Here is a 26,468-nt window from a genome sequence, read left to right as displayed (position 1 = left end):
CGCTCCACGAGTGGTTCAAGCCTCACTTTCAGATCGCTCTACTGCAGGGTAGTCTTCCTGGTCACGATTGCAGACTGACAGTGGTAAGAGCCAGGGGTGCGGAGGATGGTCTATGTGGACAGTTTTACCCCGGATGCCTGCATGCTTAGATGTGCCTCTTTTAATCATCAACCATGTGAGTTGCTAAATGTTGTACCTTCATTAAATGTAACCATATTGCTACACTTAGAGGCGCCTCTCTTCTATTTTTTACTCTGTAGCTCCTGCTGGATTTTGCTTTTAATCCCCTTGTGAAGGTTTCCATTTGTGGATGGACATTTTATGGTTACGCAACCTATCACATCGCTATAATCTTTTTATATGGACTATAAACTGAAGGATTTTTGAATAAATAGTTGTGGAACGAATCGTTTGAGTTTCCATTATTTCTTATGGGGAAATTTGCTTTGATATACGAGTGCTTTGGATTACAAGCATGTTTCCGGAACTAATTATGCTCGCAATCCAAGGTTTTGCTGTATGTCGGATATGATACTCTATGAAGGTTTTCACAGTATATAGGCAGCAGCTTTGTGTCCTATACCAAAACAACAGAAAGGAGGACAGAAAGACATAAATAAAGCACACTCTATTTAGTAATAGAGTCACCAGTCAGCTCATACAACACAGGTTATCTAATAACGTTTTTCTAGGTAATGCCCCACCACAAGGGGGGGGTGGGAGGGTAGCACACAAAGAGCCGCAGCAAGAAGCTCCCAAAAACCAACACCATTTTTCCTGCTGTAAAAAAATGCTTTCTCAGTTTGTTCCAGAATGTTGGCCACCAAACAATGGTTGGAAAACCCATGTGATATCCCACCACCCAGAAGGTGGCAGAAGCTGCAGTGCCCAGAGTGTATCGCCATGTTTGTTTCTGCAACGTTGATAACTACACATCGGTTAGAAAACCATCACATGAAATGATAGATTACAGCACATATTTTACATATACTGTGCAGGGGGGTAGACAGATGCCAGCTTTCAGGAGCATCAGAAGGAGATAGGCATTGAAACGAACATCTAATGGGAAGACTGTGGCCCACCTCACAAATGGCCCTTTCATGAAAGCGAACACCCAATGGTATTCCAGTTTCCAACTGTATCTAATTCCATTAACAACATTTTAACTATTGGACATATTTTATATATGTTGTGCACTGGAGTAGACAGATGCCAGCCTTTGAGAGCATCAGGAGGCGATAGGCATTGAAACGAATGGCCATCTAATGGGAAGACTGTGGCCCACCTCAAAATGGGCCTTTCATGAAAGCTCGTACCTAACGGTTAGGCCAGTTTCCAACTGAATCTAAATCCATTACCAAAATATACTGCAGATTACCAGTCCTAAATGTAACAGCATTTTTTAACCCGGTGGTCCTGCCAGTAACACACTTCCTGTCCTAGGGTGACCACGCTAATAGCCATTTAATGGGAAGACTGTGACCCACCTCAAAATGGCCCTTTCATGAAAGCCAGTACCTAACGGTTAGGCCAGTTTCCAACTGAATCTAAATCCATTACCAAAATATACAGCAGATTACTAGTCCTAAATGTAACAGCATTTTTTAACCTGGTGGTCCTGCCAGTAACACACTTCCTGTCCAAGGGTGACCACGCTAACAGCCATTTAATGGGAAGACTGTGACCCACCTCACAAAACGGGCCTTTCTTGAAAGCTAGTACCTAATGGTTAGGCCAGTTTCCAAATGTATTTAAACCAATTACCAGAATCCCAATATACTGCAGCTTACCAGTCCTAAATGAGGTGGCTACTGGTGATCCTGCCAGTAGCACACTTCCTGTCCTAGGGTGACAATGCTCATTCACTGTGCTGCAAGCAAATAAATAAATTATTTATAGGTTACCTCCTTGCCCATTCCCAACACTATAGCGCACTCCACATAAGGGGCATCCCTAACAGTACTCCACGCTAACCGTTCAGTGACAAGAGGTCAGGTTGGCACAGAGGTCCTAAATCTAGCGGTATTGTAAACCTAGGACAGGACTACAGAACACTTCCCCCCCTTTCCTCTTCTCCAGAACGTAGAGAGGAGGTGTTTTGTGGTCCTCAAAAAAAGCTGGAAACAATGTCACTAATAACAGCGCAGCATAGGCAGGGGGCATTCGAAGTTATTAACTGCAAAATATTTCTGGCAGAATGAAAAGGCTTCTTTTTTTGCACCTATCGCAAGTCATATAACAAAACATTTTCAATGGTATAGTTAACAGAACAAAAGAAAGTGAATAAGAGAAGGTCATTGTTAGGGTTCACGTACCCTTCAAGCAAACATCTGGTTGCTATAGGATTCCAGTGCTTATTCCGCGTACGGTGAAGTGGCCTGAAAGTTCACAGCAAAATGTTGTTCTGGATAAATACTCTCCTTATAATGAAAGGCACAGGCAGCCAAAATACAAACGTGCCCAAAATTCCACCTAGTCATTTGGCAGCTCTTCGGGGCATGCAGTGACACCGCGTGAGGCATCGCAACCTCCATCTCGAAAGCCACCGCACAGCAGTGCTCAGACGAACATCTCCCTGACTGAAGAAGGAGGCCTCTGTGCCCCTTCGCTCCTGTGGAGGCAACGGGGGCCTTCTCCGCTGCCTGCTGCTTGTTCAGTTCCTCTCCTACCTCACCCGCAGACGACGTTGTATTGTACAAAATTCCCTGGCCAGATTTCCATTATTTGAATAAACGGCCCATCCTCCCCCGTCTGGATGTTCATTCCCACCGCATGGCTGAGTAATTTTGCCACTGATCGTTGCAGCCAATGAAACTGGGAATTAGAGATATTTTTCACATCAGCCAAGCTTTAAAAATAAATCTGAGCCCCCCGTGCCAGGAATACGCAATTTGCCGTTTTTACTGCAACAGCTAAAATATTATGTTCTGTAATGTTCTGTCCTTTTCTCACAGAGGCAGGAAAACACAGAGGCCCCCCCCCCCCCCCTTGTAGACCCAGACAGACCTGGGAAGTTGGAAAAAAAAAAGGATCCAGTTAAATCAGACTTCATACAAGAAAAAAAATAATCATATGATTATTTCAAGCAGTAGGCCCCGATTTACATTAATGTAAGGGACCATTGTTTACTTTACAAGATGAGGATGGAGTGGTCAAGGCCAACATCTGTCACCTCTGATCACGGCATACCTTCCTCACTGGGAGATGTCCAACTGTGGTCAGGAGGAGGTAATTCCAGACAGTGAACATAACAAATGTTTTACTATTATTATTAAAGGTACTATTAGCCCCCGTACACACAGTCGGAGATTCCGACAACCAAATCCGTCGGAGTAATTCCGACGGATTAATTCCGGAAGAGGTTCGGAAGTGATGTTGTATACACGCGGTCGGACAAAGTTGTCGGAAAATCCAATTGTACATAACGTGATGACGTTATTTCATTACGACGGGACTACGTTCAGGCTAGTAGCCAATAGCTTTGGTCTAGGAATTTGATCTGAGCATGCGTGGCACTTTGTCCGTCGGAGTAGGCTACACATGATCGGAGTATGTCTGATCGGAGCATTTTGTCGGAAAATTTTACTGGCAAGTTGGAAAAGTTGGTCCGTCGGATATTCCGACGGAAACAGTCCGATGGAGACCACACACAGTCGGATTATCCGACAATACGATCCGATCGGACACATTCCGTCGGAATCTCCGACCGTGTGTACAAGGGCTAACAGGTATTTCCAGTGTTGGGACTCTTACTTTTTGCGATTTGGCACTGCGTCGCTTTAACTGACAATTGCACAGTCGTGCGACGTGGCTCCCAAACAAAATTGGTGTCCTTTTTTTCCCACAAATAGAGCTTTCTTTTGATGGTATTTGATCACCTCTGCATTTTTTTTTGCGCTATAAACAAAAACAGAGCGACAATTTAGAAAAAAAAATGCAATATTTTTTACTTTTTGCTATAATAAATATCTGCAAAAAATATATAAAAAATTTTTTTTTCCCTCAGTTTAGGCAGATACGTATTCTTCTACATACTTTTGGTAAAAAATTGCAATTAGCGATTATTAATTGGTATGCGCAAAAGTTATAGCGTTTACAAAATAGGGGATAGTTTTATAGCATTTTTATTCATATTTTTTTTTTACTAGTAATGGCGGCAATCAGCGATTTTTATTGTGACTGCGACATTATGGCGGACACATCGGACATTTTTGACACATTTTTGGGACCATTGTCATTTATACAGCAATCAGTGCTATTTAAATGCGCTGATTCCTGTGTAAATGACACTGGCAGTGAAGGAGTTAACCACTAGGGTGCAGTGTAGGTGTTATGTGTGATGTTATGTGTTTTTTTTATTGTAGGGGGCGTGGCCTGGCATGTGATGTCACTGATCTACTTTCCCTATAAAAGGGAACAGACGATCGGTGACAGCCACACTAGGAAGCACGGGGAGAGGTTTGTTTAGACAGACCTCTCCTCATTCTTCAGCTCTGTGACCTGATCGCGGGACACCAGCAGCGATTGGGTCCGCTGGTTCCACGGCCACGGTCACGGAGCTCAGGACCTCCCGACCCATGGCTGGGTACTGAAAGAGCCATGTACAGGTACGTGATTGTGCCCAGCCGTGCCATTCTGCCGACGTATATTGGCGTGAGGCGGTCCTTAAGTGGTTAAAAGTAAATGCGCGGGAGATTTCATCCCGGCAGGGTCTGGCGACTGCCGGACTTTCAGCCGAGAATGCCCTTGTGCGCATGCGCTGCTGCAGTCAGCGGGCACATACCGAGGGAAATATCTCCTAAACCGTACAGGTTTAGGAGATATTTTTTTTTACCTACAGGTAAGCCTTATTATAGGCTTTCCTGTAGGTAAAAGTAAAAAAATTTACTATACAACCACTTTAAGAGAGGTATGGACTCCAGAGAGAGAGATATAATTTTGCCCCCTGTACAAATCATTAGTAAGACCTCATCTGGAATATGCAGTTCTGTTTTGGGCACCAGTTCTCAAAAAAGGATATCGGGGAACTGGAGAAAGTGCAGAGAAGGGCAACCAAACTGATAAGAGGCAGCTATAGCTTTCCTCAGCTATGAGGAAAGATTACAGGAACTGAATGTATTCTCTCTTGAGAGGAGGAGATTAAAGGGGGAATAAGATCAACATGTACAAATACATAAGGGGTCCATATAGTGAACTTGGTGTTGAGTTATTCACTTTAAGGTCATCACAGAGGACAAGGGGGCATTCTTTATGTCTCGAGGAAAAGAGATTTAATCTCCAAATGCAGAAAGGTTTCTTCACAGTAAGAGCTGTGAAAATGTGGAATAGACTCCCTTCAGAGGTGTTTCTGGCCAGCTCAGTAGATTGCTTTAAAGCGGAGGTCCACCCTAAAGTGGACCTTCCGCTCATTGGAATTGGAATCCTCCCCCCCTCAGGGGGGAGGGGGGTGCAGGTACCTGTACAGTACAGGTATCTGCACCCACTTCCGGCATAGCTATCTGCGGAAAGGGGCGTAGATTCTGCAGAATCTACACCCCTTTCCGAAAGTCCCCCGCTGCCTGCTGGGAAACACACAGATCCCAGAGGCAGCGGGGACCATCCTTATTGTGCAGCGCGACTCGCGCATGCGCAGTAGGGAACCGGGAAATGAAGCCGAAAGGCTCCACTTCCTGATTCCCATACCCAAGATGGCGGCGGCAGCACCCGAGAGACGATCGAGAGATTGGCTTCGGGAGCCGACATCGCGGGCGCGCTGGGCGGGTAAGTGTCCTTATTTTAAAAGTCAGCAGCTGCAGTAATTGTAGCTGCTGGCTTTTAAAAAAAAAAAAAACGGCAGAACTCCCGGCGGACTCCCGCTTTAAAAGGGCCTGGATTCTTTCCTAAATGTACATAATATAACTGGGCACTAACATTTATAGGTAAAGTTGATCCAGGGAATATATCTAATTGCCTCTCGGGGGATCAGGAAGGAATTTCTCCTGCTGTAGCAAAGTGGATCATGCTTTGCTGGGGTTTTTTTGCCTTCCGCTGGATCAACTGTGGGTATAGGATTGTGTATATGGGATTGTATGTTTTTTTTTTGTTTATTCATTGAACTAGATGGACTTGTGTCTTTTTTCAACCAGACTAACTATGTAACCATACATAGCGCCGTCAATTTATGCAGCGCTTTACATATATACTGTGCGTTGACATCAGTCCCTGCTCTCAAGGAGCTTACAATCTAAAGTCCCTAACTTATATTCATACATACACATACTAAGGGCAATTTACCAGGAGCCAATTAACCTACCCACATGTCTTTGGAGTGTAGAGGGAAACTGGAGAACCTGAAGGAAACCCAAGCAAGCAAAGGGAAAACGTGTAAACTCCGTGCCCATTAAAATAGACTAGGTATAAGCACCTTTCCAACACTTCCAGGTTTGTTGCCTAGGCAAGAATGACCCTCCCACCTGTACATTATGCATCCCAGGAGGCTTTGGTCCAATCTCCGCTGCACTGTGCATGCACCATCGCTCATCATCACGGAGCTGTTGCAAAGAACCCAGAAAAGACAGTCAGCCTCTTTATGATGACCTCACATAGACTTGGGGATGTGGCGATCCAAGCACCAGATGTAGTTGCTCAAATGTTCCACTGTAAGAGGGTGCTGGCATGAGTGCGCTCATCTAGAAAGCTCCATGAATCTATAGTGGTTAGATGCCGCACACTGATCAGCTCCAAGGTATAGCCCCAGCTCCTGCTAATAGCCAAGCCCTCTGGTGTGTTTTTGCCCACCCACCAGGGCTTAGTCATAGAGGTGGGTGGACGAAACTTGTCAGGCGGGATGGCTATCGGGAGGAGCTGGGGTTAAGGCCACTCTTGAAACAATATGGCTTCTTCATGATGTCAAAAACCATGGCTTATACCAGAAAACGCTGAATTTGCCAGACAGGTGAATATATTTGGGAACAACTCAACTGTCAGGATAGGAGGGAAAAAAAAAATCAAAAGGGGGGAGTGAAGTTCCTCGTTAAAGTGTATCTAAAGCCAATTTTTGTTTTGGGTAGAGCAGAGTAATTTTAGAAGTTCTCAGGTGTTTACTGCTCAATCAAGGACTGGGCTGTGTAAAAAGGAAAGTGGTCCAGATTCAATTTTACGCAAACTCTTATGTCAAGAAAAGCCGATGCATTTCATGGTTTCACAAGCTTCCCCTTCATTAGGGGCTTGGTACTGCTGAACAAAGTATGTACTATACTGAAAAAAACTAGAAGGAGCCTGAGGGGTAATTGTCCGTACACTGATCACTCCAGAATCTTGATGAAGGAGGACCCTTTGTACCCCCGAAACGCATTCGCTATTAATGACATTTTATAAGAGTGAATAAAATTTAATTTGGACTTTATATGTTCTGCTTTTGACACTTCCTCCTTGCACACAGTGGCTACTCAAGCAAAAAAAAAAAAAAAAAGAAAGCCATTGGCTATAATTATCACCCCCTCTACATTGAGAACATTTTCTACTTTAAGGCAGCCCATATATTAGTCATTTTTTTTTGTTCAACCAGCAGGTTGGATTAAAAAAATTGCCTGATTCTCTCTTCCACACATTTGCGGTGGATTTGGGGAATCACTCCTGCTGAGCCATTGTGTTTTGACCGCAGGGGGGACCTCCTCGCCATCAGACTACTACAACGATCGGTGCTGCCAACTATAGTCTGCAGTGTTGATTATGAGAACATTTTTCAACAGGCTGGTTGTACAGAAGTCGATTTGTAGACTTCAGCATAACCAGCCTGCCCATGCACAGAGCAAAATTTGTCCGGTCCCTGATGGACCAGCCTAATTTCGAGATTACGTGCCCCATGCCTTTCCTTTACCTCTCAAGGTATTTACTGCTGTTAGTGTCGCCATTGGGTAGATTTACCCTATTTGTCCTGGTAACCATTGTCAGTGGGAGATGAAAGTGGGAGAGTGGCTAAAATTTTGAGTTGTCACTGGAACAGGAATGCTTTTAACCTAGAAGAAAAGCTTTACTGAAAAAGCCTAAATCATGCCCATAGCCTATTTTCTTTATTACCACTGGACTCAATATCAGCAATTGCAGCCCTTGGTGCATAGGGATGAGCAGGAGAATAGGTCTTGTTTCAGGGGCCATGTTGTTTTATACTCACTAAAGGCTAAATTACTCTTTTTAATTATATAAACGGGGTGAAATTTGCAGAGAACTTGCAGGCTGTCCCTATATAAGCCCTGCTCAACAGCAGGTTTTCTTTAGTATTTTCTACCAAGCAGATGGTTGTGTGCGTGTGAGGCGACCCCCACGGACAAAGGCAGTGTCAGCGCCTTCGCGTCACCTCCTTTCACATTTAAACCAGCAGTACTTGGTAGGAAGTTTGGTGCCGTTGATGTGAATGTGCTGCCATTAGGGGCAGCAGAGGAACATCCATGCAAACTGCGTTCAGCCGAATACCCAAATTCAGCTTTATATTCCACTACTTAAAGGGATTGCTTACGAACGTCAAAACAGACACAGTGGCATGTGAGAAGTGACACTCTTCCACCCATGGAGCCAGCAAATTGGGCCTGTTTAAAGCTTGCATTTGACGGCATAGTAAAAACAAACGTTGCAAGTTCCAATGTAGATGACACACACTGCAATTCAGTTGCCTTTAAAGTGTGGCTACTACTCTAATCTATGACAGTCAAACTTCTCACGATCAAGGTACCCCTGACGTGCAGCTGCTTCTCTAATCTATGAGAGCCCAACCCACTGGGACCAAGGTGCTCCTGAAGTATGGCTACTACTCCAATCTATGAGAGCCCAACATGCTACAATCAAGTTGCACCTGAAGTATGGTTACCATTTCAATCTATGAAAGGCAAACTTGCCGTGACCAAAGTGCCCCTTAAATGTAACTACTCCTCTAATTGATGAGAGCCAAACACACTGGGATCAAAGAACCCATGAAGTGTAGCTACTACTCTAATCAATAAAGCCAAATTCAGCATGATCAAGGTGCCCCTGAGTTGTGGCTACTACTCTAATCTATAATAAGCTAGAACAATGTGATTAAGGTGTCCCTGATTTGTGGCTACTACTCTAATCTATAAGAGCCCAGTACATTGTAATTAATGTGCCCTTGAATTGTGGTTACTACTCTAATCTATGAAAGCCAAACCCACCGTGATCGAGGTGTCACTGAAATGTAACCATTTCACTAAGCCAGTGTTCTCCAAACGGAGGCCCTTTGGTCGCCTTTATCTGGCCTTTGGGTACTTTTCCTCCCACTGATAAAAATACACTACTCCTTCCACTGACACCAACAATGAGGCATAATTCCCGGTGGTGACAATAGCATCGGGGCACTATTTCTCCCACGGACACCAACAATGGGGCACTATTTCTTCCACTGATACCAATGATGGGGCACTTTTTCTCCTACTGAAACCAAAGATGGGGCACTATTCCCCCACAGATAACAAAGATCGGAATACTATTCCTTCCACCGATACCAATGATGAGGCACTATTCCTCCCCACTAATACCAAGAATGGGGCTTTATTCCTCCCACTGACACCAAAGATGGGACACTATTCCTCCCACTGACACCAAAGACCAGGTGCTATTCCTCCCACTGACACCAAAGAACGGACGCTATTCCTCCCATTGACACCAAAGACCAGGCGCTATTTCTCCCACTGACACCAAAGAACGGGCGCTATTCCTCCCATTGACACCAAAGACCGGTCGCTATTCCTCCCACTGACACCAAAGACCGGATGCTATTCCTCCCCCTAATACCAAAGATGCACTGCTTACTCCCATTTATTACATACCAATTTCTAATATCACTGGCCACAGTCCGGCCTCCCCACTTCCACTGGCCCTTTATTTAGAAAGTTTGGAAACCACTGCTCCAAGCTATGTGGAAAAAAAACTCAAAAAAACTTGGATCAAGGTGGCCAATTATGACTACTACTCTCATCGATGGAGCCAAACTTCACAAGCCAATCAAGGTGCCCCTGAAGTGTGGCTGCTACTCTAATCTTTGCGAACCAAACTCACTGCAACCAAGATGGCCCTAAAGTATGCCTACTACTCTAATCTGTTAGAGTTAAACTCAATGTGATCAAGGTGCTTATGACATTTTTCTACTCCTAGAATCAATGAGAAGCAAACTTACCATGAGCAAGGTCCCCCTGAAGAGTGGCTACTTCTCTTAGCTATGAAAGTCCAACACACGGCAGTCGAAGTGCATCTGACGTGTGGCTACTACTCTAAACTATGAGAGTCCAACACACTGTGGTCAAAGCGCTTCTGAGGTGCCTACTATCACGGGGACATTAAAGCGATAACATTTTTTTTTATAGGAAGCTTACCTATCAGCTTCATCCAAAATGATATTTTCCATACAAATTTGAGCAAGCTGAATCACAGGAATGGCTTTGCGTATCTCCCAAAGGCTCCAGTGATTACGTTTCTCAACCAGAATCCTAGCACTGGCAAACAGGAGCATTCTCAACAAAGCCAAACAATGGTAATCTGATGTTCCATCTTGCATAATTGGGTATCTACACACAAACAAAATTACATGTTTACTCGTCTTTCGTGGGAAGACAGACTACAGAAGGAAAGTATCGCTCCCTCCAGCCTTTGGGAGACAAAAAGCTGGGAGGTACATCAACTACCAGTTATGGTAAGAGTAGACCTTTAAAGGAAATCTGAATTTAGAGAATATGTAGGCTGCTATTGCTAATCTATTCTTCAAACAATTGTTGTCATGCTAATCCAGTTTTAGATCTGGAAAAAGAAGATAAGGAATTAGAACTTCATTTTGACTTTCTAGTCTTCTTGCGTGTTCCAAGTCTCATAACTTATGGAGGCCAGGGACAAACAGACAACTAGCATTTTTAGGAGGTCATAAATACAAGGCCCTTTATTTCACTCATGTCAGCTTTATTTTAACGAGAAAGTATGTGTCAGGAATTAGCAGCTGGGATGGCTGAATCTGGGTAGCTGCACTCAGGAAACTGGGTGGATTTTGGTTTCACTGTAAATAAATCTTGCTATAAATATATATGGTCTGGTCCCAAACACCAGCACACAGCAAACAAAGATGAAAGTCAGCAAAAAAAACTGTGACAGAGTACCTAACCAAACAACCTAAGCCCTTGTACACACGGTCGAAGATTCCGACAACCAAATCCGTCAGATTTTGTCCGTCGGATTTTGTCCGACGGATTTTGTCCGAAACTGTTGTATACACACGGTCGGACAAAGTTGTCGGAAAATCAAATGTGATGACGTTATTTGTTACGACGGGACTATGTTCATGCTGGTAGCCAATAGCTTTGGTGTAGGAATTCGATCTGAGCATGCGTGGCACTTTGTCCGATCGGAATTCTCTACACATGATCGGAGTATGTCCGATCGGAGCATTTTGTCGGAAAATATTTCCGGCAAGTTGGAAAAGTTGGTCCGACGGATATTCCGACGGAAACAGTCCGATGCAGACCACACACAGTCGGAATATCCGTCAAAACGCTCCGATCGGACACATTCCGACGGAATCTCCGACCGTGTGTACAAGGGCTAACAGAGTAACAGAAAGCCTAACTAGCAAACTCGCTATATATAATATATTCAAACTGGGGAACACAGAAGAAAACTGGAGGTTTGGGGGGCAGATGGGAAAGAGGAACCAAATCTGGTATCAGGAATAAGGGGGGCAGGTACAAGGCAGCGGGGTACAGTGCAGGAGCAAGATCAGCATCAATTGCAAAAAGAATCCAGCAGCAGCAAAACACTGGAGCGAGAGGCACTAGTAGGAGAGGACCTAAATACCTTCCCAGCAGCCAGCATCAGGTGGAACCGATTACTGGGATCTGCTGCAGACACCCACTGGTGGACACTGGAACTACAACCCTATGCTCTGGGAAGCACAGTGCCACCAGCAGGTGATCCAGGTCCGGACAGTATGGCTTTTGCCATTTTTCACCTCTTCTTCTCATATTGCTAGTAGCCTGGCTCTCGTGGCTTAGTAAATTAATAGTTCTGGTGTTCTTTCCCGATATGCAAGCTTGTTGCAGGTCAACTATACAGAACACAACCAGAGACAGGCACCCAGCATTTTCAAAAGGTGGTCAGTAATGGCAGCCTATGTTCTTCTTTCAGCACAGGCTTCTAGAGAGACAGAAAATTGAGACTCAAAGTGCCTACAGCAGCTAAAGACCTCTTATGTGTGCGCATGTGCTCATTGAGTTGATGTTTCACTTATGGCGTAAAAAATAGATTTTCTTTTCTACAAAAAATAAAAAAGGACCTAGTATAAGGCTACAGAGATGTTCCCAGATGTCAGAATATCTCCATGTGTGATAACAAGCACCCCTGAAACTCAAAAGTGTGTTATCGCTCTACTGTTAACCCCTCCACAGTCTGCTCCCCACAACTAGTGTTAGATCCTATTATATCTGCATTTTCTGGTCTGTGTAGAGATGCTAGGCCCACACTTATCTCTATAAGTGGCAGCGCCAGAGTGAGTTTGGCATTGGTGACCATTATATGAAGGGATGGGCATGGTTGCCATGGAATTTGATTAGGGTTCATTGTAAAAAGATGAGTAGACAGTGTCTGAGCCACAGCTGCTGACTGTACAAGGCAGGGGGGGATCAGCGCTGTTTAATGACAAGACCAGGAAAATAGTCCGAGCACGTAGGGGCAGAACTGCAGGACACAAGGCAGTGCCTGTTCATCTGCTGTATACAGAGCTGCAGTTTCATCCAACTGAGCAATATGGATAAACATGTGGCAAAGATGTCGCTATACAGCGCTGTTTCCCTGAAGTCTCTCCCATGCTCCTATTTGGTACTCTCTAGACCAGGGATATGCAATTAGCGGACCTACAAGTACCATCATGCCTCTGCCTCTGGGTGTCATGCTTGTGGCTGTCAGAGTCTTGCTATGCCTCATGGGACTTGTAGTTCTGCAACAGCTGGAGGTCCGCTAATTGCATATCCCTGCTCTAGACCCAGAGAAAAAAAAGGGATGTTGCAGTGCATAGGATCATGTGACTAGAAGCTCAGTCCTGCACAGCAGCACCCGGTGGTGATCATGCAATATCAAGATTTAAAAAATACATTTAAAGTAGGTTTTACCCCATCACACCCGCCATCCGCGTCCCTTCAAATAGCTCTGGATGCCTGAGAGGCAGTAAAGATCGGCATTCATGTGACCTTTGTCGCAGCTGCTGTACTTCAGTCTGGACCGAGAGCTGTTTTTGATAGCTTGTCATCCCATAACAGGAAATTCCTCAACAAGGACCTTTGTGGCAGGATCACCAGGTATTAAAGCGGTAGTAAACTCTGCTTTATGACCTGCTTACCTGTAAGTACAGTGATTATCTCCTAAAATTGTACCGTTTAGGAGATATTCACATTTGTAGCAGTTGGTGACGTCATTGGCGCATGCGCACTGCATGGATGGCACACTGGAGTATGCCGTCCATTGAGAGTTGCGTTGCTCCGACATTGACAGTGACAAACCCAGAAAGAAGACCAGGTGAACATGGAAGCGCAGACAGCAGTGACAGCATGCCCCTGGGTGGCTTCGTTTTAATGTAAGTCTGTGATAATGTGCTAGTATGTGGTACATACTAGCATATTATGCCTTAAACCGCCCAGGGGCCCCAATTTTTTATTTCTTTTTATTGTAGGCCTTTATTACCACTTTAAATTATAAATGAAAGCTGCAGTTTAGAAATATATGGTTTTGAAATTATCATCATAATTCATCAAATCATTGGACACAGCTGATTACATGGTAAAGGCCTTTTGTGATTGGTCCTTTACCCCGATCTGTGATCAGCTGTGTCAATAAGGACAGCGCGGTCAGCGTGATCACGGGAGGATGTCATATGACGGCCTCCTGGCAAAGTAAAACGGCGCTGTAGCTGTATTTTGGCTATATCGCGGGTGTGATGTAATCAAACGGTTAAAGCTTTTATGAGATTCTAGTCCCTGGGTTATATAATGATTGTGTATGTATTTTCATTATTTATTATGATCAGGACAAAAATAACACTTTTTTAAATAAATATGATAAATATGAAAAATGGTTTCATAGCATTTTTGCACTTTCAGTTTCTGTCAACAGGGGGAGCTGTACTTTTCACATGTCATGCAGTCTCACCTTATCTCCTGTCGTTTACAGAGCTCAACAGCTCAAGTTGAAGTGTTCACGCTATGAATTATTCAGAGCAGCGGCTCTTCTCCCTCCGCTGTACCTTTCCGTGCATTACACAAAGGGCATAGCACGGTATTGTATCTGATTGCCATCACAACAGCAGCGTCGGAGGAATTGGCGCTTGGATCCGCCTTGCATCGCGTCATTTCCAGTTTGGAAATAACGCAATGTAATTATACGGCGATGCTCACTGACTCCTGGGAATGATGACACACGTCTCCCAGATGTGTAGAGGCGCCGCAGGAAATGACATACATCGCCGCGGTCCCATAGGAGGAAGAGAATACCCTACAGGGTACCAGGTACAGAGAGCTATGAAAAAATAAATAAATAGCCAAATGTTGTGCAACTTACAGGACTAGCAATTGATGGGTGGAGCTCCACTTTAAATAAAAGAAATGAAAAAACAAAAAAAGGACAGTACATTTAAAAGCAGTGGGGATTACACTGTATACACATGTCACTTTAAAAAAAATTCAAACTTTTTTTTTAATTATATTTTTTATTTTATATACACTATTGCCAAAAGTATTGGGATGCCTGCCTTTGCATGCGCACATAAACGGTAATTGCATCCCAGTCTTAGTCCATAGGGTTCAATAATGAGTTGGTCCACCCATTGCAGCTATAACAGCTTCAACTCTTCTGGGAAGGCTGTCCGCAAGGTTTAGGAGTGTGTCTATGGGAATGTTTGACCATTCTTCCAGAAGCGCATTTGTGAGGTCAGGGACTGATGTTGGATGAGAAGGCCTGGCTTGCAGTCTCTGCTCTAATTCATCCCAAAGGTGTTCTATCGGGTTGAGGTAAGTACTCTGTGCAGACCAGTCAAGTTCCTCCCCCCGAAACTCGCTCATCCATGTCTTTATGGACCTTGCTTTGTGCGCTGGTGCGCAGTCATGTTGGAAACGGAAGGGGCCATCCCCAAACTCTTCCCACAAACTTGGGAGCATGAAATTGTCCAAAATGTCTTGGTATGCTGACGCCTTAAGAGTTCCCTTCACTGGAACTAAGGGGCCAAACCCAACCCCTGAAAAACAACCCCATGCCAAAATCCCCCCTCCACCAAATGATTTGGACTGTTGCACAAAGAAAGGTCCTTAAAGACATGGATGAGCACGTTTGGGGTGGAGGAACTTGACTTGCCTTTCACAGAGTCCTGACCTCAACCTGATAGAATGCCTGGGATGAATTAGAGTGGAGCCTGTTAGCCAGGCCTTCTCGCCCAACATCAGTGCCTGACCTCACAAATGTGCTTCTGGAAGAATGGTCAAACATTCCCATAGACACCCTCCTAAACCTTGTGGACGGCCTTCCCACAAGAGGTGAAGCTGTTATAGGTGCAAAGGGAGGGCCAACTCAATATTGAACCCTACAGACTAAGATTGGGATGCCATTAAAGTTCATGTGCATGTAAAAGCAGGCGCCCAAAAATTTTTGACAATATAGTGTAGATATATATATAAACATATATACATACATACACACTCACACATACTATATATATATATATATATATAGTATTTTTTTTTAAATATATATATATTATGGTTCAAGGTCATTATTATTTTTATGAGAGCCTTTTTTATGGTTGCAGGGCAGCACAGTGAAAGGTAAGTAAAGGTAGATGGGAGTATTTTTGAAAACGACTAGAATCTTAAGAGACAACGGGCTGCAGTTTGTCCGCAATAAGGCTGATAACACGCTGTGCGATTCTGCCACTAGAGACAAATCGCCAGCGGCAGGACTGCTAAAAAGTCTGGCTGTGTACCCCTGCTGAATCGCTTCCTCTGCAATCACATTCCCCGAGATGTCGCTGTGTGGCTGGGCTGGGCGATGCGCTGCAGAATTTTCGATCGCTAGTGATGACAGGATGGACATCTCGCTGCCTCAGCTACAGAGGGAGCGATTCCATAGGGACAAAATCGCGATCCTGCCACTGTCAATTGTGACAAATTGTCAGCGGCAGGATAGCTGGCGGCAGTCGCCCACGTGCCATCAGCCTAGTTGTTACAAGAAGCAAGCAAAAAAAAAAGAATGGTAAAAGGCACAGCGAGGTTCTGACGACAAGCAGGGCCTCTCTGTAGAACACGGATCGATTTGGATGCACAGTATCCCAGATACACATAATTACAGGACCTTTAACTGGTGGATGTAGGAATTTATTTTTGATGAAGAAGGTTTTCGTTTAATGTCACTTTATTTCTAGTATGGACCTATGTTTCTCCAAATGAATTATTTCTCCATCATTTATCAGATGGGGCAGCTCAGTCATAAGGTAACAAAGTCCAGCATGGTCACCTCTATACAGCGGCAGCATGAAACAAGGCATGGTAAGGAAGGATCAAGTGCGGGAAGACCACAGACAATACTGGTGACTAGGAGCTGGTAGTAGTTGGTGACATTCAAATGGACTTATTCTATAATTCTGACGATGTTTCACAACTCATCAACAACGAAACATCCTCAACATTATAGAACAAGTCCAGCTGAACGTGCCTTATAACAGTATTATTAGCTACACCATGACCTGGATAAACGAGACAGATATACTGGTGACTAGTCTGCTTGCCTTTATTTGCACAATTTCTACAGTACAGTGATGTCACACCTCCACCCCAGCCTGAGTGGACAGTGAAAGAGCAGCAGAAGACATATGCACACGGCCACTTTCTTATGTACACCTTGCTAGTACCAGGTTGGACCCCCTTTTGCCTTCAGAACTGCCTTCATTCTTCGTGGCATAGATACAAGGTATTGGAAACATTCCTCAGTGATTTTGGTCCATAGTGACATAAAGGCATTGCGCAGTTGCTGCAGATTTGTCGGCTGCACATCCATGATGCGAATCTCCCGTTCAACCACATCCCAAAGGTGCTCTACTGGATGAGATCTGGAGACCGCGGAGATCACCGGAGTACAGTGACCTCATTGTCATGTTCAAGAAACCAGTGGTGAGATGATTGGAGCTTTGTTACATGGGTCATTATCCTGCTGGAAGGAGCCATCAGAAGATGGGGACACTGTAGTCATAAAGGGATGGACATGGTCAGCAACAATACTCAGGTAGGCCTTGGTGTTTAAACAATGCTCAATTGGTACTAAGGAGTCCAAAGTGTGCCAAGAAAATATATCCCGCACCACTAAACCACCACCACCAGCCTGGGCCGTTGATACAAGGTAGGATGGATCCATGCTTTCATGTTGTTTACGCCAAATTCTGACCCGACCATCTGAATGTCGCAGCTGAAATCGAGACTCACCAGACCAGGCAACATTTTTCCAATCTTATATTGTCCAAGGTCCAATAGATCTTGCTTTGTGCATTGGTCAAAATCATTTGGTGGAAGGGAGATTATAGTGTGGGGTTGTTTTTCAGGGGTTGGGCTTGGCCCCTTAGTTCCAGTGAAGGGAACTCTTAAGGCGTCAGCATACCAAGACATTTTGGACAATTTCATGTTCCCAACTTTGTGGGAAGAGTTTGGGAATGGCCCCTTCCTGTTCCAACATGACTGCGCACCAGTGCACAAAGCAAGGTCCATAAAGACATGGATGAGCGAGTTTGGGGTGGAGGAACTTGACTGGCCTGCACAGAGTCCAGAGCTCAATCCCATAGAACACCTTTGAAATTAATTAGAGCGGAGACTGCGAGCCAGGCCTTCTCATGCCTGACCTCACAAATGCACTTCTGGAAGGATGGTCAAACATTCCCATAGACACACTCCTAAGGCTGCATTCACACTTCAGCGTTTTGAATCACGAGCAGATTTGACAGGAATCCGCCCGTGATTTGAAAAATCTGATCTGTGAATGGCAAATCGCGGGACCTGCATTTGAGATGCTATTCATCTGAATGACACCTCAAATCGCGGCGCAGGTCTGCTGCTTTTTTTGTGCGATAAATCACGCTGCAGTCACGACAACCCGCATCGCGGGAAGCCTGTTGTCCAAAAGAAGCTCCTTAACATTTTTTGGGCGACATGCTTCCCGCGATGCGTGTTGCCGAGATGGCCACGTGACAATCCTGGCAGACCCGCGCCATGATTTGAGGTGTCATTCAAATGAATGGCATCTCAAATGCGAGTCCCGCCATTTGCCATTTACACATCAGCACTTTCAAATCGCGGGCAAAACGCTGAAGTGTGAATGCAGCCTAAACCTTGCGGACGGCCTTCCCAGAAGAGTCGAAGCTGTTATAGCTGAAAAGGGTGGGCCAACTCAATATTGAACCCTACAGACTAAGACTGGGATGCTAGTAAATTAATGAATGAATGACTGACTTTATAGCGCTACTAATGCGCACTGAATCGCCTCAGGGCGCTTTTTGTTGCCGGTGTCCATCTGCAGTATAGCGTGGTCCTTACCCCAAAGGGTCCCGATGCACGTAAAGTTCATGTGTGTAAAGGCAGGTGTCCCGATACTTTTGACAATATAGTGTAGGTCCCATGCTGAGCAGCCAGGCCTGATGCATTCCGAATACAAATGGGCTGCCCAGCATGGGTGCCATTCAGAGAATATATGCATTTTTTTTTTAATGAATGCAAAACATTCTCTGACTGGACGAGGTGGGAAGCATGACATCGCCACCCTGCCTCTTCAGCTTGTCTAATCAGCGAACGCTTTGCATTCATTCAGAAACTGTGAACCATTCTCTGAATGGCGCCCGTGCCAAGCAGCTGACCTCCTGTGTTCACAATACATCAGGCCAGCTGCTCAGCACAGGACGTGGGAGCTAGTGGAGATCACTTGAGTTGCAGTGTAGTAGTGGTGTAGTAGCAGTGTAGTAGTGGTGTAGTAGTAGTGATTCCAGGGGCATCGGCCAGGTATGGCATATACATAGTTAAATTGAATCAAGCTAGACCATTGTAACTATATATAAAATAAACCATACCCGGAATTCTTCTTTAAACTAGATTAGCAGTTTGCACCCGCCTGAATGTGCTCTTTAACAATGGCAGGGAGTTTAAGCCTGCATTCATTTTAGAAAAGTGCTCAAAGGTGGGAATTTAGCTGTAACAGCAGCAAAGAAAGCGCCGTGCGTGAACAAAATACTCTGTGCTTGTAGACTAAAGGACCCTGTCATTCAAACGGTGACAGAGAAGACAAAAAATAATATAAAAAAGTACTATGTCAAAAACATAAAAAAGAAACATAAAGCACTTAACACTTTGTATTAAGTGTTCAAAATTACAAAAGAAATTTCAGTTTGCAAATAAATGCACTGTTGGAATTGTCATGTTTCAGTTGCAAGCACAAAACGTAATGACTTAAAGCAGACGACTTGAGTGTTAAACCTTGTGATCCGTTAATGAAAAGCAACAAAAAAAATGGAGTTTTCCAGAATTCGGTGCTACAGAAATTGTACCACTGCCCCGCCTGATGACAAAGCCGAGCCCCTGGCTACCAAAAACTTTGTACCCTTTGGTTTACAAAACCAACACTTCCACTGGGAGCCTGATCTCGGTGTCTTGTGGCATACGCAAAATAAAAAGCTATACATTGGCTTCGACTTGTCATGCTATTTTATTATTACTATATAGGATTTGTATAGCGCCAACAGTTTGCGCAGCATTACTTTACAATGTAGAGGGGGGCAGTACAATTAAAATGCACTTCAATACAGGAGGAATCAGAGGGTCTTGCTTGTTACTTTATGTGTCCAAAGTCGCATGACAAGTCGCACAAGTGTGAATGGAGCCATAATTTTTTTGGGGAAAAGCCAGTGGTGTTTGAAACACACCCAAAAACTCCACTCTGTGCCAAAAAAAGTGCACACACATAAAGAGTGAAACACAAAACGGGTGTTACACTGTCCTCCATTGAGCGTTAGGCTCCAGACCGGGACTGAGGTACATCACATGGATCCATCTGTCCGAAACCAGACGGACCCCCTTTCTCTGGAGGGTCTGCCGACACAGACCCACCCAAGTACTAGGTGGGGCTCCCCTGAAGGGAGACCCCATGAGAGAGGGCGAACCAAGCCAAAAGGCCTATGCCCCCCCGCCCAAGACTTTCAGGGTTGCTCATCGCACTGTGACAAATGTTAGGCCCCAGACGGGGACTGAGGTACATCACATGGGTCCATCTGTCCGAAACCAGACGGACCCCCTTTCTCTGGAGGGTCTACCGAAATAGACCCACCCAAGTACTAGGTGGGGTTCCCCGAAGGGAGACCCCAGGAGAGAGGGTGAACCAAGCCAAAAAGCCTATGCCTACCCCCCCAAGACTTTCAGGGTTGGTCCAAGGACCCACACCCTACTCATCGCACCGTGACAAACGTTAGACCCCAGACGGGGACTGAGGTACATCACATGGGTCCATCTGTCCGAAATCAGACAGACCCCCTTTCTCTGGAGGATCTACCGAAACAGACCCACCCAAGTACTAGGTAGGGCTCCCCCCAAAGGGAGACCCCATGAGAGAGGGCGAACCAAGCCAAAAAGCCTATGGGTCCTTGGACCAACCTTGGTCCAAGGACCCACACCCTACTCATCACAGTGTGACAAATGTGACAACACCAAACAAAAAAATACAAAAAAGTGACAAACACGGGAATAAATAAAAAGAAAGTGGGGAGAAGTAAATGGAGCCATAATGCGGAAGATCATTGGCTCTGAGATGCAACAAAGGATAAAAAAAAGTTGAAAACAAGTGCTTATAACAACTGCTTAATCATTTAGCCCTCCCAATGCGCCCTTCCGGTTTAAAACTGATCGAACGTTTGCCCGTATTCTAAAATACTGCAGGAGAAATATTTTCCTGTGTGTGAATCCCTAGACCCACATCCTAGGCTTATCGATCAAAAAAAAAAAAAAATCTGTCCTTTCCACTACACAGCAAAGCATGCTATTTGGTTATGGTAAGCCTGAACGCGAGCAACACAAACGCCATTCAAATAACATCTGATTGTCAGCGAGGAGGCGCTGCTCTCCGAGGTCAGAGGTTAAACGGTGCAGGGGAAATCTGCATTAAAATTCCGGCCACAGCTTGGGTCGCAGCCACCTTTTCGGTCTGCAGAATGACATGCTGACTGGTGGTGGTAGGGGAGGGGTCCCCAGCTGTCCCATTGTTCCGAGGTGACAAGGTCTGCTTCTACTTGGCCGCCGGCCAGCACATCCCCGCAGCATCGTGAGCAAGCGTGACATGGAATGAAAAATCGTCTAGAGGTCAAGTCGCCCCAACTGCAAGGTCAAAAGTGCTAACAATTAAAGGCCAGGTTCACCTATTTTTTTTTTCCAGTTATATTATATCTCCCCCACAATTTAATGATTGTGTGTCCTCTATTGTGAGGTTACCAGCCTCAGCTCTCGATGCCTGAAAACCATTTATGGTTGTGCGGTGATTTAATGTGCATACATTAACTCACATTATGTTGCATGTTAATATGCGCTGCATTAGGGCGGCCCATTGAAATCAGTTGGCTTTTAATGCACCTAAAAACCCCCCCAAACAATAGGACATCATAAAAAAACATTCTCCACAACTGCCATGCGTTGCAGCATTTCGCAACAACCACCACCCCCTGGTTGCCCAACAGAACCCTAACATTACAGCCTGACAGGGCTGTATGCATGCTGCGGCTGCAATGCTATCAGGGCCAGTGCTACCACTAGGCAAACTAGGCAGCTGCCTAGGGCGCCCGGCCACTGGTTTTCCTACACTTTTCTCTCTGCAGAAAGCAACTAAGTCTCAGCATCAGCAAGCAGCTGCACACCGTTCGCACATAGTGTGAAAGGTGCAGCGGTGGAGGACTGTGTCCCAACTCCCAAATGAATGGAAGCAAGCAAACATTCATTGATGGACACCGGTAGGCTTCATTTTATGGGTGCTGGTGAGGCTACATTTGATGGGCGCTGGTGAGGCAGGCTGAATTTGATGGGCACTGGTAGGCTGCATTTGATGGGCACTGGTGAAGCTGCATTTGATGGGCTCTGGTGAAGCTGCATTTGATGGGCTCTGGTGAAACTGCATTTGATGGGCGCTGGTGAAGCTGCATTTGATGGGCGCTGGTGAAGCTGCATTTGATGGGCGCTGGTGAAGCTGCATTTGATGGGCGCTGGTGAAGCTGCATTTGATGGGCGCTGGTGAGGCTGCATTTGATGGGCGCTGGTGAGGCTGCATTTGATGGGCGCTGGTGAGGCTGGATTTGATGGGCGCTGGTGAGGCTGAATTTTATGGGCGCTGCTGGGCTGCATTTGATGGATTTCATGAAAAAGGTGGGGTTTACATGGGCAGGGAAAAGGAGGTAGAGTCAGCGGTAGAACCAAGGAGGGGATGTAAAATGAGGTTTTGCCTAGAGTGTCAAAAACCCTTGCACCAGCCCTGAATGCTATGGTTTGGGCTGTAAAGTCTGACAGGCGGCACCACCTGTCAAACTCACCCAATGAGATCAATGAGGGTGCACCACAACCACGAGCCAATTGTGGTCCTGCAATGTAAAATTGCCTTTAAGCTATTTAAAGAAAAAGTAAACACAAACAACAAAAAATTGGCATGAGAAGGCGGCAGCAGCACCACCTGAACGTCTGCCAACTGCTGCTATACTACCCTCTGAACAAAGCAGTTCATTGCGGAACTCTTTTCAAATGGCGGTATGCATTATTTCCAGTTCGAATGTGCCTGAAGTGGCTGTAAAGAGGCTGCAGGGGATTAGGAGCCCCAAAGAGAGATGCATCAAAGGATTACAAATAAATTTAACACACATATTATATTTAAAAAAATGACAACTGTTTATGCTACACAATGCTTTAGAAAACTAAGGGGTCTATTTATCAATGTTGTCACCAAAGATTCATTTCATTTCCATTTTTCTAATGGAATCTTTTGTAAAAAAAAAAGGGTGAATTTTGTAGTAATGCTGAGAGAATCTTGGGTGAAAACTTTGATAATTAGACCCTTAGGGGTCATTCAGTTATGGCTTACATAAATGTAGTAAATTGATGACCAGATGAAAGGGTGTTTTTTTTTTTTTTGCCTTGAATTGGTGAATCTTGGGCTATCATGGAGTGATGCTTGGGTAAATATGGAGTGTCTCTTGGGTGAATGTGGAGTGGCTCCTGGGTGAACATTAGGTGGCTTTTGGGTGAACGTTAGGTGACTCTTGGGTAAGAACATGGATAAACCCCTAAATGTCATTGTTATAGTTTACATCTTTGTAGTAAAAGGAGTTGTAAAGGCAGGTTTTTTATTCTAATGCATTCCATGCATTAAGATAAAAAACCTTCTATGTGTAGCAGCCTCCCCAGCACCCCCCCAATACTTACCTGAGCCCCTTCTTTCTCCAGAAAAGTCCACAATCCCCTCAGCCATCCAGTACACTCCTAATGATTGGCTAAGACAGAGCAGCGGCGATATTGGCTCCCACGGCTGTCAATAAGTCAGTCAGCCAATCAGGGGAGAGGGGGCAGGGCCAGGTCGGGGCTCCGTGTCTGAATGGATACACGGAGCTCTGACTCGGCTTGGGTGACCCCTGTAGCAAGCTGCTGGCTGAGGGACACTCAAAGGAGGGAGGGACTAGGAGCAGCAAAGAGGGACCTGAGAAGAGGAGGATCCAGGCTGCTCTGTGCAAAACCACTGCACAGAGGAGGTAAGTATACCATTTTTGGTATTTAAAAAACAAAACAAAAAACAAGCCTTTACAATCACTTAAACTGATGATCAGGTGAAAAGGTGTTTTTTTGGCCTTGCGTGAAAAGTTGGTGAATCTTGGGCAAACATTGAGCGTCTCTTGGGTGAACCTTGAGCGGCTTATGGGTGAACCGTGAGTGGCTTTTGGGTGAACTTGAGCAGCTCTTGGACAAACTTTGAGTGGCTTATGGGTGAACCCTGCGTGGCTCTTGGGCGAACCCGAGCAGCTCTTGGACAAACGTTGTATGGCTTATGAGTGAACCTTGAGTGGCTTATGGATGAACCTTAAGTGGCTTATGGGTGAACCTTGAGTGGCTCTTGGGCGAACCTTGAGTGGCTCTTGGGCGAACCTTGAGTGGCTCTTGGGCGAACCTTGAGTGGCTCTTGGGCGAGCCCAGAGTGACTGAGTGGCTCTTGAGCAAAACCCGAATGGCTCTTGGGCAAACCCCAAGTGGCTCTTGGGCAAATCCTGAGCAGCTCTTGGGCAAACCCTGATTGGCTCTTGGGTGAACATTGAGCAAATTTTGTGTGAAAATTGAGTGGCTCTTGGGTAAACGTTAAGTGGATCTTGGGTGAATGTTGAGTTGCTCCTGGGTGAAAACATAGATAAATGGACTCCTAATGTCATTTAGTTATGGTTTTCTCCTACATTCAAATTTTCAGTGAATTGATGAGCAGAATAACGGGTATTCTATTTTTTCTTTGTCTGAAGTTCAGGTTCGACTCCCGTTCCACAGTCCCTTATTATCTCAGATCTGCATATCTAGTAGCCCCCATTACCAGATCCCTGCCAGGGCGACACACTGAACATCTGGATTAGGCAGCAGGGGGGAGCGGGGGGCTGCTTTTGTCAGTGGGGGCAGAAGCGCGCCCGAGATTGACAGGCGGTGATTACCTCATTGAAGACATCAGTAGATGAGATGTCAGCAGCCGCCGTGTCCAAACACAGAAGCAATTAGAGCCACTGCTTCGGCTAATGCTGCCGCGTGATTTATTTATTTATCAGTTTCCATCCTTCATCGCGGTCGCACGCGCCGCTGTGACATTATCCTCCACTGTGCTCTTGCAGAGGGAGCTCTGTGGAGCCGAAGGGGGCTTTTTAATTTCTGCGTCGTTTAACCCTTGCGGTAGACGCGTCAGAGACCTCATTTATGGCCTTGGGAAAAATTTGGAGAACGGATGAAACATTAAAGCAGAAAAAATGCGATTCTTGGCTTTGGTATCGCCGGATAAACCAACGAACCGGATCTATAGATGTCACAAATGGCACAAAACCACAGCCAATACTAAGAAATGCCCTGTATGGATTTTACTGGAAAAAGAAGGATGGTTATTTAGAGAGGACACCCATTCCAGAAGCATCTGATGGAAGCTGCCATTGTCTAACCTACATGCTGTATATTTATTCTGGGGCAGGATAGCTATTCTTAATAAAGTTGGGCATACACCAGTAGGATTTCAGTCTAAAATGTTTGTTTTCAGAACGTTTTTTTGATTTTCTAATGGTTAGTGGGGTCAATGAACGATCATGAACCACCTCTCCTGGTCTCAGCAATCAGCAGACAACCGTAGTGATGAGAAAATTCAAAAGAGCGGGATTCTCATTTCTGATCTGAATTCTAAATTCACAAACCTAAGAAGCATAACAAAATTCTAAGCCCTTGTACACACGGTCGGAGAATCTGTCGGAATGAGTCTTATCGGACAGCGTCGTCACATAATCCAACTGTGTGTGGTATGCATCGGACTGATTCCGTCCGAATCACCATCCGACCTAATTTTCCAACATGTTGGAAATATTTCCCGACCAACTGGGCCGGACGGACCTAATCCGATCATGTGTAGAGCATTTTGATCGGACCAAGTGCCACGCATGCTCAGATCAAATTCCTACATCAAAGCTATTGGCTACTAGCCTGAATGTAGTCCCATCGTAATGAAATTACGTCATCACGTTCTGAAAGATCGGATTTTTCGCCAACTTGGCCCGACCGTGTGTATGCAACAGTTTCGGACACAATCCGTTGGACTAAATCCGACGGGCAAAATCCGACGGATTTGGTTGGCAAAATCTCCGACCGTGTGTACGTGGGCTTAGGCTTTGTTCACATGTGTAGCCAGGGAGCAGTAAATCCAGGTGGGCAAGCCGTGGTTTTACTGCCCACCCCGACCGCCAACATGCAGCCGCTCATGCTTGTGTACACACCGCGGCAAAACTTAAACAGCATGCCACTTTTCGGGGGGCAGTGCCACTGCCAATCATGACTAAAGCAGTTCTATTGGTCTGCACCACAACTGTGGCACGGTAATATGCCAATTATAGGTTTGACAGCCCATAGACCACGTGACAAACCCAAGGCCCGCATCTGGCCCGCCAGGCCATTTCACGTGACCCTTGCACCTCTCCTGCACCACCCCCTCGCCACCTCCCCCACCTTGTCTCAGCAGTCAGCAGCAGAGAGGATGACAGAACTCCTCCACCACACCCTGCACCTCTCTGCCTCCCCTGGTCTCAGCATTTAGCAGACTCCAGCAGCTGACTGCAGCCATTCTCTGGTCCTCCTGCAGACCCAACGCTTTCTGCTTTCGAGCTGTGCCCCGGCAGCAGCACGGGGTAAAGG

At 45.4% G+C, this 26,468-nt stretch overlaps 1 protein-coding gene across 2 annotated transcripts in view; it reads right to left on the bottom strand.

Moving 5' to 3' along the window:
• The window catches only part of RAI1 (retinoic acid induced 1), a 283,330-nt gene that overhangs the window by 58,596 nt on the left and 198,266 nt on the right, over positions 1-26,468 (bottom strand). Inside the window, exon 1 of one of the 2 annotated variants that reach the window (XM_077449507.1) lies at positions 2,316-2,796. The exons of the other annotated variant lie outside the window; for it this stretch is intronic. The gene's annotated coding sequence lies outside the window, so the exon portion shown is untranslated. Of the gene's footprint in view, positions 1-2,315; positions 2,797-26,468 lie in introns of those variants that run through there. 2 annotated transcript variants of the gene reach the window in all.

The sequence above is a fragment of the Lithobates pipiens genome, unplaced genomic scaffold, assembly GCF_037356315.1.
Source record: "Lithobates pipiens isolate NorthernLeopardFrog02 unplaced genomic scaffold, aLitPip1_a1.2 Scaffold_22, whole genome shotgun sequence".
In the NCBI taxonomy this organism is placed as follows: domain Eukaryota; kingdom Metazoa; phylum Chordata; class Amphibia; order Anura; family Ranidae; genus Lithobates; species Lithobates pipiens.
This window is presented reverse-complemented; position numbering and strand designations above follow the sequence as displayed.